The 17,764-nt window shown below is 42.1% G+C and overlaps 1 pseudogene across 1 annotated transcript; it reads left to right on the top strand.

Moving 5' to 3' along the window:
* Positions 1-3,901: 3,901 nt before the first annotated feature.
* On the top strand, positions 3,902-14,517 carry LOC146711019 (adenylosuccinate lyase-like; annotated as a pseudogene). Its single transcript, XR_014920251.1, has 12 exons — positions 3,902-4,025; positions 5,796-6,061; positions 6,149-6,193; positions 6,509-6,588; positions 6,700-6,871; positions 6,970-7,016; positions 7,128-7,180; positions 7,284-7,353; positions 7,432-7,579; positions 11,786-11,966; positions 12,279-12,455; positions 12,604-14,517. The product of XR_014920251.1 is annotated as an adenylosuccinate lyase-like (transcript).
* Positions 14,518-17,764: the final 3,247 nt, after the last annotated feature.

Genomic DNA, 17,764 nt, shown 5'->3' with positions numbered 1-17,764 from the left:
TATACCACCTAAACCAAGCCAGAGTTCAATGAGACAGTTTTTGCAGAAGTCAGAGACCCCAGCAAGACAGAACACAATTGATGAAGAACTGGCAAAAATTATAGCACTTGATTTCCAACCATTTTCTGTTGTGGATGATAAGGGATTGAGGACTTTTATACATGCACTGAATCCCATGTATGTAATTCCAAGCAAGAAGGCTCTCTCCCAAAAAAAAAAATAATCCCAGGCATATATGAAAGAGAACGTGCATCACTGCAAGAGAGGGTTAAAAAAGCCACAGCAGTGTGTCTAACAACTGACAGCTGGACATCCCAAACCACCACATCCTTCTTGTTAGTTACATGTCACTTTATTGAAAATTATAAAATGGTATCCTGTCTTCTGGATTGTTTTGAGTTCAGCGACAGACACACTTCTGAGAACTTAGCAGAAGAGCTGCTTAAAGTGGCAAAAGAGTGGGATGTGGAAAAGAAAGTGGTTTGCTGTGTTACTGACAATGCAGCTAACATAACAAAAGCAATTAAAATCCTGAAATGGACCCACCACCCATGTCTTGCGCACACAATTAACCTTGTTGTGAGAGATGCTTTGAAGGTGATGAAGCCAGCTGTGGACAAAGTGAAGGCAATAGTGGAATTTTTCCACAGGAGCACAACAGCCACACACAAGCTCAAATCTACCCAACAACAGATGGGCATGCCTGAGCTAAAGCTCAAACAAGAATGTATCACAAGGTGGAACTCAACCTTTCATATGCTAAAACGGATTCTGTATTCCAAGGATGCAGTCATCTCTACCCTGGCAGTTATCAATGGACCGGTCGACCCTCTGAGCCATGAGGAATGGGAGGTACTACAGGAGGCATGCACTGTTTTGGAGCCATTTGAGCAGGTCACCGTGGAAAACAGTGCAGACAGGTGAGTGTGCAAATGTTATTGTATTATTATTATTATTATTATTAGTAGTAGTATTAGTAGTAGTAGTAGTAGTAAGTTGCATTGCTGGTTGCATTGCTGGTATGAAAAGTAGATTAGACATGATCATAAATAATAATAATATACTGCTGAATTTTAAATATAGCATAATTTTGAAACTTGTTATGTACTCTTTTTCAGCCATGTCACAGCCTCCAAAATGTTAATCCTGTGCAAGGGTCTGCAGAGAGTGACAGCTGAACACCAAACCAGAGTAACTACTGGAAAAGTGAAAGAGTTGGTGGATGCTCTCTGTGCATCCATGGACAGAAAATTCCACAGAATGGAATATAATGCTGTTCTCTCTGAAACCACCATTCTTGATCCAAGAAGCTGGTCTTTAATGACAACAGAGCGGTGGATGAAGCTCTTCAGAGAATAACTGCAGCAGCAAGATCCAGCCAACCAACTCCACTGCCAGGGAACCAAGAGGGAGAAGAGGATGAACAAGCTGTTTGGAGGTTCTTTGAAGAATGAGCAAGTAGAGACACTACCAGAAGGAATCCCTCAGCAGATGTAATACTGGAAGTGAGATCCTACATTGATGAGCCCCTTTGCCAGAGAAGTGCAGATCCACTGAGCTGGTGGGAGACAAAGGCTTATACTTATCCACGTCTTACCCAGGTGATGACACAGAGACTTTGCATTGTAGCAACATCAGTCCCCTCAGAGAGAATCTTCTCCAAAACAGGACAGATAATGAATGACAGAAGAAACCGGATCAGCTCCTCAAAGCTAAGGCACTTGATATTCCTGAATGCCAACCTTTCCGTCAATTAAAGATCTGGTTGTTCATTTTTTCTTTTTGTTTTGCATATTTTAATTGATATTTTATTGTGTTGTGTAGTGTTTTGTGTTCTTTTGTTTTGAATTGGTTTAAAAGGGAAAAAGCTGAAAATTTAAAAGGAAAAAAGTTGAATTGTAAATAGTTGGTTTTTGTACTTATAATTTATTTATTTTTTTACATTTTGTGTGCTGTGAATAAATACAAGAATACTTATATGATAAACATTTATAAATAAAAAAGACATTTTTTATATTAGTAGTTCATTGTGTGCATGATTTTATATTGTTGTTAATACCGTATTTTCACGACCATAAGGCGCACTGTGCTAAAAGGCGCAGTCTCAGTTATGTGTGCCATTACTGTATTTAACACACACATAAGGCGCACTGGACCATAGGGCGCATACAAGTACCGTATGCGTATTTAAAAATAAAGCGGGAGCAAACCTGAATTCGGTATCTTACTCACATTTCTATTGCCGGTAATCGTCATCATCAACAACACACAAGCATACAAGTGTGCATATTTAACAATAAAGCAGGAGCAAAACAAAGTTTGGTACTCACATTTTTATCATCAATCAAACCCATCGAAGTCCTCATCCTCTGTGTCTGAATTGAACAGCTGCGCTAAATCTCCATCAAACATGCCAGGTTCACTGTCTTCACCGTCAGAGTCACTTTCCGTGCCGTGCGGCTCCTCGGAAACGATGCCGGCTTTTGCGAAAGCTCGAACAACAGTGCCAGCAGACATGTTAGCCCAAGCATCTACAATCCATTGGCAAATTGTGGCGTAACTCGCCCGGCGCTGCCTTCCACTCTTAGTGAAACTGCGTGGAAAAAACCACCTGGTCTCCTTACATACACCTCCCTCAGCCAGTCTTTCATCATTTCCTCATCCATCCAGCCCTTTTCATTTGCCTTAATGATGATTTCTGCTGGAAACTTCTCTTTAGGCAAAGTCTTTCGCTTAAAAATCACCATAGGCGGCAGTTTCTGTCCATTAGCATGGCAGCCAAGCACAACAGTAAAAGAAGACTTTTCATACCCCGTTGTGCGTATCGCTACCGTGCTGGTCCCCTTCTTCTCCACAGTGTGACTCACTGGGATGTCAAAAGTGAGCGGGACCTCGTCCATGTTTGTGATGTGGCTGGGCTGGATGTTTTTGTCGCCGATGTGTTTGCTGCAGTAGGAGCGGAAGATGGCCAGCTTTTCCTTATAATCCGCTGGAAGTTGCTGCGCTACCGTAGTCCTGGTCCGGATGGAAAAATGGCACCGTTTCATGAAACGAAAGCACCAAGACGGACCTCCTTGGAAATGTTCAATGTTCATCTCTTCAGCTAGTGAAACTGCTTTTAGCCGAATGGTGACCGTCGAAACGCTTCTCCCGCTCGCTCTTTGCTCGATGATTCACCGCTCGAGTCTTTCCTCCAACTCGGGCCACCTCGCCTTATGTCCGCGGAAACTCAGCTGCGTTTTCTTGACCTGCCGGAGCTTGTTTTCCAGCTTCCTCCATTTGCGAACCATCGATTCGTTAATCTTAAATTCTCTCGCCGCTGCTCGATTTCCATGTTCCTCCGCGTAGCTGATGGCCTTCAGTTTAAACTGTGCTTCGTAAGCGTGTCTCTTTGCCATTTTCAGGGTTGTTAAAACAACGATGTCCTGCATAATGCACATACCTGTTCTTTTATACAGGTATGTGCGATTGTCCCGGTATATACGATCAACGCCCACACTTCACCCTTTAACGTTCTCATGGTGTTCTCTACTACGTCCTCCTTACAACACATAGGGCGCACCACGCTATAGGGCGCGCCGCACTTTTTGAAGAAAATCTAAGACTTTTAAGTGCGCCTTATGGTCGTGAAAATACGGTAATAAATTACTTAAAGCAACAAAACAACCTGAATCAGAATCAGAATCGTGTTTATTGACCAAGTATATGTGCAGACACATACAGGGAATTTGGTTCCGGTAAATGGTGGCTCTCAAGCACAGTAATGTAAATCACACACACACACACACTCCTGAAGAGCCAGTTCGGAACCGAAAGAGCCGGTTCTCTAAAAAGAGCCGGAAATCCCATCACTAGTCGCTACCCGGCCTGTAGCCGCACAGTGTTCACTTTTCTAGCAACCATGGCTGGAGCCGAAGAGATGAATAGGTATCGCTCACCTCTGGTGTCCAGATACGCCAGCAAAGAAATGAGCTACAACTTCAGCGAGAAAAAGTTCACCACCTGGAGGAAGCTGGATTTTTCTCGCAAAAGCTGAGAAAGTTTGATATAATGATCTGCTGATACAAGCTTATAAAAGAAGTCCGCGACCTTTATCAAGTTTCCTGCTCTAAACATAGTTATAAGGAGGTCTTACGAGTCGTGTGGATGCTACCCGGTGCTGACTGAGCAGACTGCTACCGTACAGTAATCAGTGTCTTTGTCTGGAAGTCATAGGTCATATTTTAAATGAACATTTGGCTACGTCCACACTGTTACGTTCCCGTGAGGGGTCTAGGCAGTGAGGGGGAAGTAACAAAATGTAAGTCAAAAAGAGAGCAGCTCACTAGCTGCAAACAGCACACACGCACAAAGTTCACTAGCTGCAAACACCACGCACACAGCTCACTAGCTGTAACCACTCACATGGCACTCTGGGCAGAGCTCACCTTTCCCTGGGCTTAAATCTCTTTAATTACTGACGAGAGTCAGCTGCACAAAAGGGAAAAGGTGGCACCTCAGGCAGAAGAGGTAGTGGGACACGCCCACACAGGTATTTTTGAAAACGGAGATTTTTCTATGCGTTTGCACCTTTTGTCCACACGTAAACAGCGTTTTCAGTCACTGAAAACGGAGATTTTTAAAAACGCCTGCCAGGGTGGATATTTTCGAAACCTCAGTTTTTGTATTTATGTGTGGATGAGGAAAACTGAGAAAAAGGTGTGCGCCATTTTTGACGTCACACTGTGCGCCACGTTATTTTCGGTGAAATGAATTTCTACAATACTGTTAATTGTACTCTCTGCAGTGTTTAAATGCTTACATATACACACACAGTTACTGTCCCTCCACACACAGGACTCGGTTCTGCTTCTATGCCCCATCTTTGTTTACTATTTCCCGCCGAGGCTTCTAGACTTCTGATTGGCCAACATTTCTATCGCCAACTGTTGCTTTGGCATGTTCCTAGCAGCGTTTCCCTTCATTTTTGGGTTTACGTGTGGACGGGATTACTTTTTAAAACGGAAAATCTCGTTTTCAAAAATACCTGTCAACATTATTACGAGATTCTAAAATTGAAAATCTGCAGTTCGTATTTTCTATCGCAGAGTCACGTGAGCTTCGACACGCATGCGTACATGTTCTGAGTCATTGGAACAGCTGCTGCTCTCTCGACAGCGAATGTTACTGTGAACGAAAAGCTCTTCAAGTGGGAAAATTAGTAACAGTTACTCTGGCTAAATGCTGTTGTGTTTGTGCTCTCTTCTCTACTGAGGTTTTATTTGACCAGTCTGACCTATGACTCCTTTGACTGGAGAGAGGTACTTGATTATCTGGAACCTTTCTGTACTGCTGTAGGAATCACGTGACTACGGTGTCCCAACACAATACAGTCCAGTCTAATCAGCATATTGAGCGCCTGTGCCTCCTCACGAGGACAGCACATGATGATCAAAACTGGAGAAAAGACACGCTGACAGGCTGACTAATGACTAATGAACAGCAGGCTGTTTGCTATCAGCTTAGCAATGCAAGTCACTGTGACTTTTACCCAAACATCCTTTCCATCAACAGAAGAGCCAATACTGCAAATATGTGTATTTATAATAAAACATGTATTTATATAAAACGTATTTGCATTTGTAACTGTTGATAAATATCTTAAAAGTAAAGAACTGTATTATCAAGAGTCAAAAAGCTCCACATAAAAAGCTTATAAGTAAACTCTGAAAATGAATGAAACCCTGCAGGAAATGGTTCAGAATTCATTCTGTAACTACAAGCACTTTTGTTTTGCCAGCTCTAAACTTTACGAGTTGCTTGTAGGAACTCTTCCTGTTTGTCATCATGTCTCTGTGTTCAATGTTCTCCTCCTCAGGCTCTGGGTCTGCCCATCACTGATGCTCAGATTGCAGAGATGGAGAGCCATGCAGAGGACATTGACTTTGCCGTGGCGGCTGAAGAAGAGCGAAAGCTGAGGCACGATGTCATGGCGCACGTCCACACCTTTGCACACTGCTGCCCCACAGCTGCTCCCATCATCCACCTCGGAGCTACGTCATGCTATGTGGGAGACAATACTGTAAGTATGACTATTGCATAAATAAACCCAGCAGTGATGAGTTTTGACTCTTTAAAGCTTCTCATGTTTGTCGTTTCTGTTCTTCAGGATCTCATTGCATTGCGTGATGGCTTCAACATCCTCTTGCCTAAGGTGAGACTCACCTGTTTGTCCAGAAATTCTATGAAAACAGTGCAAATGAATATATTAATATCAAACAAGCTTGTCAGCTAGTTTTTTGTTTTTACAGTGAGTCCATTAAAAAAAAAACTAACAGGACATTTTCATTGAATTCATGAAAAATTATATTTAAAGATTACAGGATAGGCTATCCAACATGTTGGTTACATTTATTATGCATCTTCACTGCTTCTGGGAGCTAAAGATCAAAGCTAGCTGTTTGTAGCCCACGATGTAAAATAAGTTTGACACCCTGATTTGATCATTAAAGGCTTGTTTTTCCTGCAGCTGGCCAGAGTCATCGACCGGCTGGCAAACTTTGCAGAGGAATACGCCGACCTCCCCACGCTCGGCTTTACACACTTCCAGTGAGTCCGACTGCAGCTGCAGTGTTTTCATAGGCCTTCATCAGACTGATGGAGCTGTCTAACTTTGATGTCAAACACACCCACTGTGCCCCTCTCCTCCTCTCTGTACAGGCCTGCCCAGTTGACCACAGTGGGGAAGCGAGCGTGTCTGTGGCTGCAGGATTTGGTGATGGATGTGAGGAACCTGGAGCGAGCCCGCGATGATCTTCGTTCCCGTGGAGTCAAGGGGACCACAGGCACCCAGGCCAGCTTCCTGCAGCTCTTTCAAGGGGACCATGACAAGGTATAAACAACCATAAGAACCATGTGGGTGATTTCTGAAGTCCCACAGCACCGTATTGTGATGACTTTTTAATGTCAGTTTTCCTTTTGTGCCACCAGGTGGTAGAGCTTGACAAGATGGTGACAGAGATGGCTGGCTTTAAGAGGTGAGTATCAAACTCCTGTCTCCAATATTGACTGACATGTTTTTATAACATGGTCCAAGCAGGAACAGTTTGAAACACAGGCTATAACTAATTTGTTCCATTCTTATCCAGAGCCTACCTGGTGACTGGGCACGCTCGCTGGTTTGGGAGTTTCTGTGCACAAGGTGAGGAAATATCTCTATGTAGTGGTGGTTAAAGAAACCTGGGTCTTGAGCTTCAAAAAGCTGATCTAACAGAGTGTACACTTTATGCTGTTATCTGCTGTAGATCTGCACAGACATCCGCCTGCTGGCCAACCTAAAAGAGATCGAGGAACCTTTTGAGAAGGAGCAGATTGGTACGTTCGCTCATTCAAAAGCACTTTTCGCCTGTTAAACTGTGCCTCAGCCTAAAGCTTTGCCTGCTCCTCTTCCAGGTTCCAGTGCTATGCCCTACAAGAGGAACCCCATGCGTGCAGAACGCTGCTGTAGCTTGGCCCGACATCTGATTGCGTTGATGGCCGACCCCCTGCAGACTGCCTCAGTCCAGTGGCTGGAGAGGACACTGGATGACAGCGCCAACAGGTCAGCCAACACAGACACACTTACACTGCTGTGAATTTGGTATGATGCAGTTCTCCTCTGTGAAGTAGATATCACATCAGTGTGGAAGCGTACAATAAATAGTAGTGAACAATGATTCCCAATTACAGGGTTTGTACGGGTGCTTGAAATCCTTAAATGCTTGAATTTTAATATTGTCTTTTCAAGGTTTGAAAAGTGCTTGAACTTCAGATGTGGAGCTTAAACGTTCTTGAAACTGTATTTCACTCACCACAAATAACTCTGAATAGTTTTCTTATCAGATAGAGAAATTAAATGAGTTGCAAAGTGTAAAAGCAACATTTCTCCGCCCGGGCTGCCGTGCACCTCTGCATGTCAGTCCGTTTCTAATGTCTGACTCCGCCCCGCACAGTCAGGGATGAGTGCACTAACATGTTGGTGTTTTAATGAGTGTTTGATGGAAAACGACAATGGCGGAGTTTGCGCTCTTGAGACACATGACAGGAGAGTCCTAGTAAATAATTTTCGAGAATGTGTACATGACACATGCCAATTTTTTAAAACTATTATTATTTTGCTGGCTATCAAATTTTCTGGAGAAATAATTGAAATGCACTGAGTGTAATGCAGTATGGCAGCGCTATTACAGTAGGTAGTTATGGCACTATCAGCCACTGAGACAACAGACAAATATGTGTTAATATATGAATATTTCATACTTTAAGGCTGCCTGTTTATTAAAGCAGTGGTTCCCAGACTTTTTTTTGCTAGGCTCCCCTTTGTTTTACAAGAAAAATGTTCGTGCCCCTCCCCCGCACGCACTCATCCTCCAACCACACACACCCATATTTTGCTCCAGTGCAGTTTATTTCACACCTCAAACATTTAGTAAACAGTTAAGCAAATACAAGTAATCTGCAATAAATTACAGGTAGTAAGGAAATAAACTACTAACTCTTTTGCGCTACGTGCACACATACACGGGTATTTTTGAAAACGCAGCTGTTTTGTCCACAAGTAAACGGCGTTTGGAATCACCGAGAACGGAGATTTTTTTAAAACTTCTTTTTTGCGTTTAAGTGTGGACGAGGAATACAGAGTTCGTCACGCAATGTCAATGGTATGTGCCTTTTTTCACGTCACGCTGTGCGCCACGTTATTGTTTACATGAGATGAATAGCAGAATGGCAGATAGATTAACAGTATTTTGTCTCTGACTATCTTCAGGTTTTACACGCTTACATATATACACACAGTTACTGTCGATCCATTTAGAAAGGCAGAGGCGTCACGGTGTGATTATTTTACGTGTAGCTGGTTTGTTTTTTTGTTTGTTTGTTTTTCCTGTGTAATAATATTACACAGGAAATATTATTTTCTTGTGTAATAATATTCAACATTTCACAAGCGCATGGCACAACACAGAAGAGCCACCTCCACAGGACAAGACTCAGCAGTCCATCTGCATCTTAAGGATAAAGGACACTCTTTCGAGGATGCCAATGTTCACATTTTGGACAGAGAGGACAGATGATTTGAAAGAGGAGTGAAAGAAGCCATCTATGTCCACTGTGAGTGACCATCTTTGAACAGAGGTGGTGGTTTACGACACCAACTCTCTGCCATCTATAATCCAGTTTTGAGATCCCTTCCCAGACGCCTTAACGCCCACTCACATCCTGGGCCATCTGATCTCAGGAATTCGCATGATAAGGTGGGGCCAGGTTTCACAATGAACACACCCGAAACTCTGGCTGATTGGGACCCACACCCAGTTTCACACCTTGGCTCAGGCGATTAGAGGATCATCAGGGGGTCCTTTTGTCCCTCTGTGGGGGGAAACTCCCACTAGGTTTATATCTGGGACTCTCCACCATTTGACCTTAGAACTGAAGAAGCTTCTCGGATGAGAGGTGAAACGTCTTCAAGTAACTTAAAGAAGTCCAGACGCTTTTCTTTGCAAGCTCCTTTGACTACGATGACCTGGATGACTGAGAACCTTCACAGAAATATTCAACATTGCTATCAATACATTTTTCAAAAAATGCCTCTCTGTGCAAAATGGGTTTAAACACATAAACAGCTGTGGGATCCTGTTTGTCTGTGATTTGAACCGGGGGAACAAATTGTGGCAGGATCAGCCTGATATTATTTGTATCCCACACTAACTTTACTGTATAAAGAGATAACATCTCCAAAATATCAGGAGTAGTTAGTCATTACAACAAGTGTTTGTGAATTAAAAATCAAGAATGTGGGATACTGTTTGTCCGTGATTTGAACAGCCCAGCGCTGCTCCCGACAAAGGGAAAGCCAATTCTGCAGGGGAGACCTACCTTGGCACTTGTGCAGGTGAAGCCAAAGGGAAGATATGCTTCACCATATTTTCTAGTCTTTGGCTTAGAATGAAGCCAAAAGACTAGAATGAATATGTTTCCATTCCATAGCTGAATGGAAACATATTCAGCTATGCTTCATCTCCTGCATTGTATTTCTGTAGGCGCCCCGTGCTAGCAGTGTCCTAGCGTTTTTTTTTTTTTTTGTTTGTTTGGTTCCCCCCCCCCCCCTTTTCATACCGCGCCCCACACTTTAGGATGGTCTGTATTAAAGGGAGATGAACAATTCATTATGTTCAAAGCGTCTCCCAGTCAGTGCTGTTCTCCATGACTGTCTTACTGTGCATGATGTTATTAGCACAAACACTTTAAAGATAATCATTTAGGACTTTAACAATTATACAGACAACAGTGTAGTTAAACAACTTACAGTTAGTTTTATTGGGAATTCACTTTAACCTGTTAGGCCTCCAGGGGTTTTCTGAGCTTTCTGCTTGAAAATGAAATGACTAAAATAAATGGAGTATTTCTCTACAGTTACAAACTGTGTATGCAATCTTGCTATCAAAATAAAGCTAACACTTGTGAGATGTCATCAGAGGTGTAAATATTACTGCAGATGATACTATGTTATAAGTTACTGTGACTCAAACATAGAAAAAAATGATTTTTTTTTATATCTCACACCTAATTAAAGTATTTTAAAGCATTTAACACCTTTGAAAATATGCTTTGGTTCACATTCAACTCCAGAAAATCATATATCAATATGGATATTACCTGTCCACAGATTCATGGTGAGGTAACTGCTCTTTAACGGTTTGGTGTCTTTGCTTTGTTTGGTGGTTTTAGAAAATGGTCTGAAATTCAGGTTTCTGTGGACACTACTCATGTCAGCATTTATATTGTCTTATCCCTCCTCGTGTTAACCGATTAAACGCGATCTCCTCCCTTTTGCCCTCGTTTTTGGGGGCGTGAGTGCTTAACTAGTTAAAATAGGAGACAGATGTTTTTTTTTTTTTTTTGTGTAGCGTAGGACAAATGTCAATATCTGATGAGAAGACTTATTAATTTGGCCTTGCTGTGTATTATTGTGATGTTTGGTGCAGTTTTTTTGTTTGGTGGGGTTGTTGTTGTTGTTGTTTTGTTTTTTTTCTTCTTAAAGTGGAAATGAATATCTCTAACAAGTTGATTTGTTCACATTTGCACATCTTAATTTCTAAGAGAAATGTGTTTTTGTTTTTTTTGAGTTTGTACACTGTATGCATTTAAGACGACCATTTCCTTTTTCAGTATTTTTGTGTGGTGCATTTTTCTGTTTTTAACAAAAGGGGAACAAAAGAAGTTTAAGTTGACCTAAGATGATTTATTTTAATTTTTACATGATCTTCCTAAGGTGGTGCTAAGTGAAACATGCGTCATTGAATTTTATTTTGGTAATGTACTGGAAATGCTTGAAAATGGACCTAGAAAGTGCTTAAAAAATGCTTGAATTTGACCCTGAAAAATGCATATGAACCCTGCAATTAGGAGTGAGTAGCCCAAGTGGAGTGCCACAGTGACTGCCCACTTTTTTTTAAGTGGATTTCTCCTTCATTTTTCCCACTGACACTTCAGGAAATCCATGAGAGTTTGAGGCCTTGAACAAAGCCAAACAGCTAAGAGAGGAATTGTGGCCATGAAGGGAAAATGGAAGAAAACCTAAAGGGGGGAAAAAAGAAAAGAAAGCAAGAGTAAAAGGCGATGTACATAATTGCGTTAATGGTTAAAGAACTACACATCCTACAATGCATTGCACATTGTTACCCAGGATTCAGTGGTTGAGTAAAAAGCTGTTACTTGTGATTACTGATGGTTTCTTTCCTCTCTTCTCTGCCTTGCTCCTGTGCAGGAGGATCTCCCTGCCCGAGTCCTTCCTGACAGCAGACATCGTCCTCAGCACACTGCAGAACATCACAGAGGGTCTTGTGGTCTACCCCAAAGTCATCGAGAGACACATCCACCACGAGCTGCTCTTCATGGCCACAGAGAACATTATCATGGCGATAGTGAAGGCAGGAGGCAACAGACAGGTAGGAGAAAATGCCCTGTGAGGAATTCTCCTCTGAGTCAGAATGGACACATTAATAATAGTTTTGAACATAACTGGATGAATGCATTTTTGCTTAATCAGGAGAGATGGTTTACTGGGCAGAAGATGCCAGTGGTAACCAGAAAAACAGATGACTGAAGTGAGCTCATCTTACTGACTAGTAACCAGTGTTTTGACCATTTAAATTAAGAAGCTGATTACCAATAACCAGACCTGACATGGAGACCCAACAACATGGCTGTTAAAGTCAGCTCCACCTTAATGTTTCTGCTTTTTCCTGTGTCTCCTTCAGGAGTGCCACGAGAAAATCCGTGTTCTCTCCCAAGAGGCAGCAGCTGTGGTTAAACTGGAAGGTGGAGACAATGACCTGCTGGCCAGAATCCAGCGAGACCCATACTTTGCACCCATTCTAGGGCAGCTGGATGCTTTGCTGGACCCCAAGACCTTTATTGGGCGTGCTCCACAGCAGGTACAGCATGAACAGCCTTATTTTTGTTCAGTCTGACAACAGATGAATGTTTTCATCTAAGCCACAGCTCCCCTATTACTGCAGCTGTGTCTGCTGCTGCCCCCCTTGATGATAGGTTTTTTTTCTTGTTCCTGCTCCTCTTCTTCAGGTGTCAAAGTTCCTGGCTGAAGAAGTACGCCCCCTACTGGAGCCATACAAGTCTAATATGAACGTCAAGGTTGACCTTGTGGTTTCAACAGTGACGGGCAAATGAAGCTATCTGAAGTATTGAAGGTTATATTGAAAAACTGTTCATTACTCAAAGCTTTTCACACACTGTTGTTTGGTGACATCTGGTGGCCAAAAATATGAAGAGCGGCTTGAATCTACAACTTATAATGAACTGCTTCATTATGATTGGCCACTTTACAGCGCTGAATTGACAGCCTCTGTGTAACATGAGGCTGATATGGTGCTTTGAACATATATAATGCTTTTGGCTGGGTGAAAAAAAAATGCTATGCTAACCTTCATGAGGGCATCTGCAACTTGAACACGGAAGTCAAGAAGTGGCATATACTTCTTCTCCTGCTTCTGGGTGAGATGACGGCGATAGAGGAGCCAGCCATTGACCAATGATAGGTCAATCAAGTAGTACAAGATGCGCAGGTACCAACAACTTGGGCGGATGTCAATGTGATAGAGAGCTGCAAACATGTCTGCTAAGTCTACTCCTCCCATATTGTGGTTGTACACCTTGACAATGTGGGGTCTGTCCACTTCCACATATTCCTTCTTCTCTTTCGACCACCTTCTGCATCTCTCAACAGGTTCAGGGCCAATGAAGGATGATGCCAGTAAAACTGCCTTGTTATCATACCACTTCACGATGGACTTCCCACTTGTCTTTTCATATTTCACTTCATACGCACCACGCCCATCCTTTGAGAGTTCCTTGTCACTTTTGAGGGTACATCCACGGAGACGGTTACGATTGATGGTAGAAGCTGTTAGAATTCCCATTTTCTTCAGTTCCACAACGAGTTCAGGGGAAGTGAACCAGTTGTCGAAGAAGCACTTGTAGTTTAGACCTTTTGGAACTTCTGACACGAGACGAAGCACAACTTCTCCGGCAACACCAAGTCCACGCTCATTGGTCACAGTCCCTTTTCCAGTGTATACTTCAAAGTCATAGACTAGTCCAGTGACACCTGTACAAGTAAAGACCTTGATTCCCCATTTTTGCGGCTTTTTCTTGATATACTGTTTCATTCCAATCTTTCCTTTGAAGGGGATCATCAGCTCATCAATGGAGTGGTTCTCTTCTCTTCAGTTCTGGGCCATTCTTCATAGCTGCATACAGGTTAGATTGGTGAGAAATATGTTCAAACACGGATTTGTCCATGAACTGATCACTTTGGACTTGGTATTTCGTCTGGTGGAGGTGAGAATGCAGGTCCTCGGAATGAAGAGTCTATGTCAGCTGCTGCGGGTTTCCTCTGCCTGGTTCCGCTCCTTGTTGACAGGAGCTGGGCCTTGCTGAGGTGCATTGTCATCTGGGATCTCAGTGTCACTGTCTGCATGTATGAATTTCAACATCAAGGTGGTTGGGATTAGCTTTTGCTATTGCTGCCAGTGGCTCATCATCATCAAGGCTGGAGTCAGACTCGTATGCTTCAGGAGTATCCTCAAAATCTGGATCAGCAATTTTATCATCTGAAATGGATTCTGTGTCAGATAAAGCCCCATCAGGAAGGCAAATCAACTCAATGGCTTCCCTCACTGAGTAAAATTTTCGTCTGCCTGCCATAACACACTGCAAATCCTGCAAATAGAGTATTCTGTAAGATAGTTTGCCAAAAAATGCCTTAACACATTGATCTGTAGTAATATATGTGCCATGGAATTAGGCTACATCAGTTTTCATTACTGCACAGTAAAATGAACATCGTATTGTGCCATTGTTTTTGATCAAATCTGCCTCAGATTGTTTGTAACTTCACTCTAAATTATTTAATTTTCCAAAGGATATACCCTCAGTGACACCTCAAAGTAATATGTAAACATTGGTGATATGAAAATAACCCTAGTATGAACTGTTGCTCAAAATATAGGCAAACTATTAGATAAAGCATGTGGCATCCAGTGTAGGGATGGGTATCGAAAACCGGTTCTTGTTGAGAACCGGTTCCCACTGTTTCAATTCCTTGGAATCGTTTGCCATTTTTGCAAACGATTCCCTTATCGATTCCAGTCGCCCCGAATGACGTCACCACGTTGCGGAGCGTCATTTACCTGGCAGGGAACACGGCGCCTAAGCGGCTCAAACGCTCAAAAGTTTGATTATACTTTATGAGAACCGATGACAACAGGGCAACTTGCAAAGTAGATATTTCATTTAAGGGAGGAAACACTACGAATATGCAAAAGCATTTGCTCACAAAACACGCGTTTTTAATTCCGCTCCGGACTCGTGACTCTCAACCCAGCAGCAGCGCTAACGTTTGCACGTCCTCTCCCGTTAATGCGGCAGGTAAATAATCAACTAACAGTGCATATTATGTTAGCGCAATCTGCCTTATTACAAGACCTGCCATTACTGTACATGTAGGTGACCATGATGAGAGAGAGAGACAGACAGAGTCTGGCTGGCGCTCGCTGGCAGTTCTCGCTGCAGTCTACCGGTAGCGTCTCCTTTCAGGCCAGGATAGACTAATGTCACCGAGCAGTGTCTAAGTTTGTGGTCAAAGGCTTGCACCCATTTGCCACAGCAGATGCCCCCGATTTTTGGTAAGTGAATGTGTTTAATTGTGGGCAGGGACATTACTGGATATTCTTGTGTAATTGCCAGAGAACAATTTATGTTATACTTTGTTATTGCTACAGAAGAATGTTGCAGCTTTAAGGCAGGGATGACTCCTGGAGTTGCTTTCTCACTGCATATGCTTTATTTCACAATCAGATCGATTCGATAACAAAAACATACAGCAGCTCCTCTCCTACTCCTAGCCCTTCGCTGCGGTGGAAAAAAGAACGACTTCAATCCCCTTCAAGGAACATACGTACAAAATAGTTTTCCTGATACACCAATGGGGCGTTCAATGCCATCTTGTAAATATGAGTACTCTGGCAGAGTAACAGTTCAAATGAAAAATACACCAGAACAAACAAGCAAACAAAAAAAGAAGTGTGGGGTACCTTTGAACCAATGAACAAAGTATAACAATTTATACTTTTTAACATAACCCGACCCCGTCAATATGTGATATGTCTCACAAGAATATTTATTTTATTATTTTACATTTACAATTTTTTTTCCTGGGGACCCTGTGACACCCCATTGAAGAGCCGTAGGCTGGATCTCTCAAGATCTCACTGTTGGGTTTGTAAGGCCATGTTACTCCTAAATTTCTATCTTGTTCAAAGAGAAGATATAAAACAAAGCTCTGAGCTAATCGACCTTAGTGTTCTCCTTTTTTAAAAAAAAAAAAAAGAATCGATAAGAGAATCGATAAAGAATCGAATCGTTAAACAGAATCGAAAATGGAATCGGAATCGTTAAAATCTTATCAATACCCATCCCTAATCCAGTGGTACCTATCTGGCCACACATTGCAAATCTGCTACGTTGAAATAAAGCTGCCCCAGGGGAAAAATCCAGAAGAGATAAAATCCACTAATTGGCATTTACTGTATCTATATACACTCATGATTCTTCTGATGCAGTTTTGGTTTCAAATTAATGGAGGTTGATAGTGATACTTACATGAAATTGACGCCAAGAAAATCAGTGTCAGTGAACCCAAGGAAGCAGACGTGTTGGAAGTGGGATAACACTGCCATCTGGTGAGCAAGTGGGAAACTTTTTGTTGCTAATGCACAACCAAGTCCTGCAGTGGTACTTCTGAGTAAAAAAAAATCATAAAATATGTATGTGGGGTAATCAGGTTGTTAGTTTTTAACTGTTGCAAATCGGCAACGCCTGCCTCGAGAGGGTTAATCTTTTTCTCTTCCACAGCATGTCTTCATCCTGTCTTCCTTCTCTCACCCCAACCGGTCGCAGAGGATGGCCGCCCCTCCCTGAGCCTGGTTCTGCTGCAGGTTTCTTCCTGTTAAAAGGGAGTTTTTCCTTCCCACTGTCGCCAAAGTGCTTGCTCATAGGGGGGTCATATGATTGTTGGGTTTTTCTCTGTATGTATTATTGTAGGCTCTACCTTACATTATAAAGCACCTTGAGGTGACTGCTGTTGTGATTTGGCCGTATATAAATAAAATTGAATTGAATTGAAAATTGAATATAAATAGTTTTTCAAACAACAAACAACAAATTTTATTTTCCAAAATAACAACAACAGAAGGTAGTTGTTTCAAATTTTTCTTGAATATTATACGTATTAAAAAAAGCTCAAGACACTACAATAGGCCAGCAGGAAGAAATTCACACATTGAAGGAAGCTGTAGATCCACATATGATAAAGCTGAAATTTTTGTTGAAATAGTCCTGATTTATCTGTTTCTTTTGGGGACACTCGGCAGTTCCAGAGTTGCATTTTATTAAAATAATAATAAGAAAAAAAAATAAGGAACCCCGTGTATACCCTATACAACAATACACTGAAAATTTGACAAATAAAATAGATGAAATTGCATTTTTTGTGAGTTATTTAATATTAGATAAATGCAACTGATAAGCACAGATTTTTCATCATTCTTATATGCTTGGGTCAGCGGTAATGGTAGCAAAGCTGTCTTTGCCTGCAGGGGTGCGGAAAGGATTTTCCAGGGTGCGGAGCTGGGTCTCCAATTTAGTGAGCCTGACCTCCAGAGCTGCAAATATGCAATATGCCTTAAAAGTATCATTATTACCTAACGAGGCAGAGAAGTAGCGAAAGATCTGACACACTGAGCATTGAGGAAAATACAGGAGCAACAAGTGAAGGAGCCACTGGCTCAACTACAATCTATAATAAGCTAGAAAATTCAAAAGGACAAAGTGAATAAATAATGTGAATATAATTGCCAAGTGATTCAACGAGTTTGACTTTTTGCTGGCAATGTGGACCAAGCTCTCATAATGTGCCAGAATATCTTTCTGGAGCTGTGGCATCACCCTCAGATGCCACAGCATCTTGTGGCATCATTTCATGGACTCACCATAAACAGCTGTGAGAGTGCCACTAGGGATGCCACAGCTTGGTGCTGAGGGCACAAAGAAGAAGCAGAGCCGTTTCACATAGAAAAGTCTACGAGATCAAAGGCTGACTTCTTGGCACAAAATGCATTCAAATTACACGAAATAAGGTAGGTGTTACTTTCGCAGTCCACTAGGG

Source organism: Copadichromis virginalis, linkage group LG4 (genome assembly GCF_057382275.1).
Source record: "Copadichromis virginalis isolate Kocher_CV1m ecotype Utaka linkage group LG4, C_Virginalis_male_GT1.1, whole genome shotgun sequence".
In the NCBI taxonomy this organism is placed as follows: domain Eukaryota; kingdom Metazoa; phylum Chordata; class Actinopteri; order Cichliformes; family Cichlidae; genus Copadichromis; species Copadichromis virginalis.
Note: the sequence above shows the minus strand (reverse complement) of the source record. Positions and strands in the feature narration are given on the sequence as shown.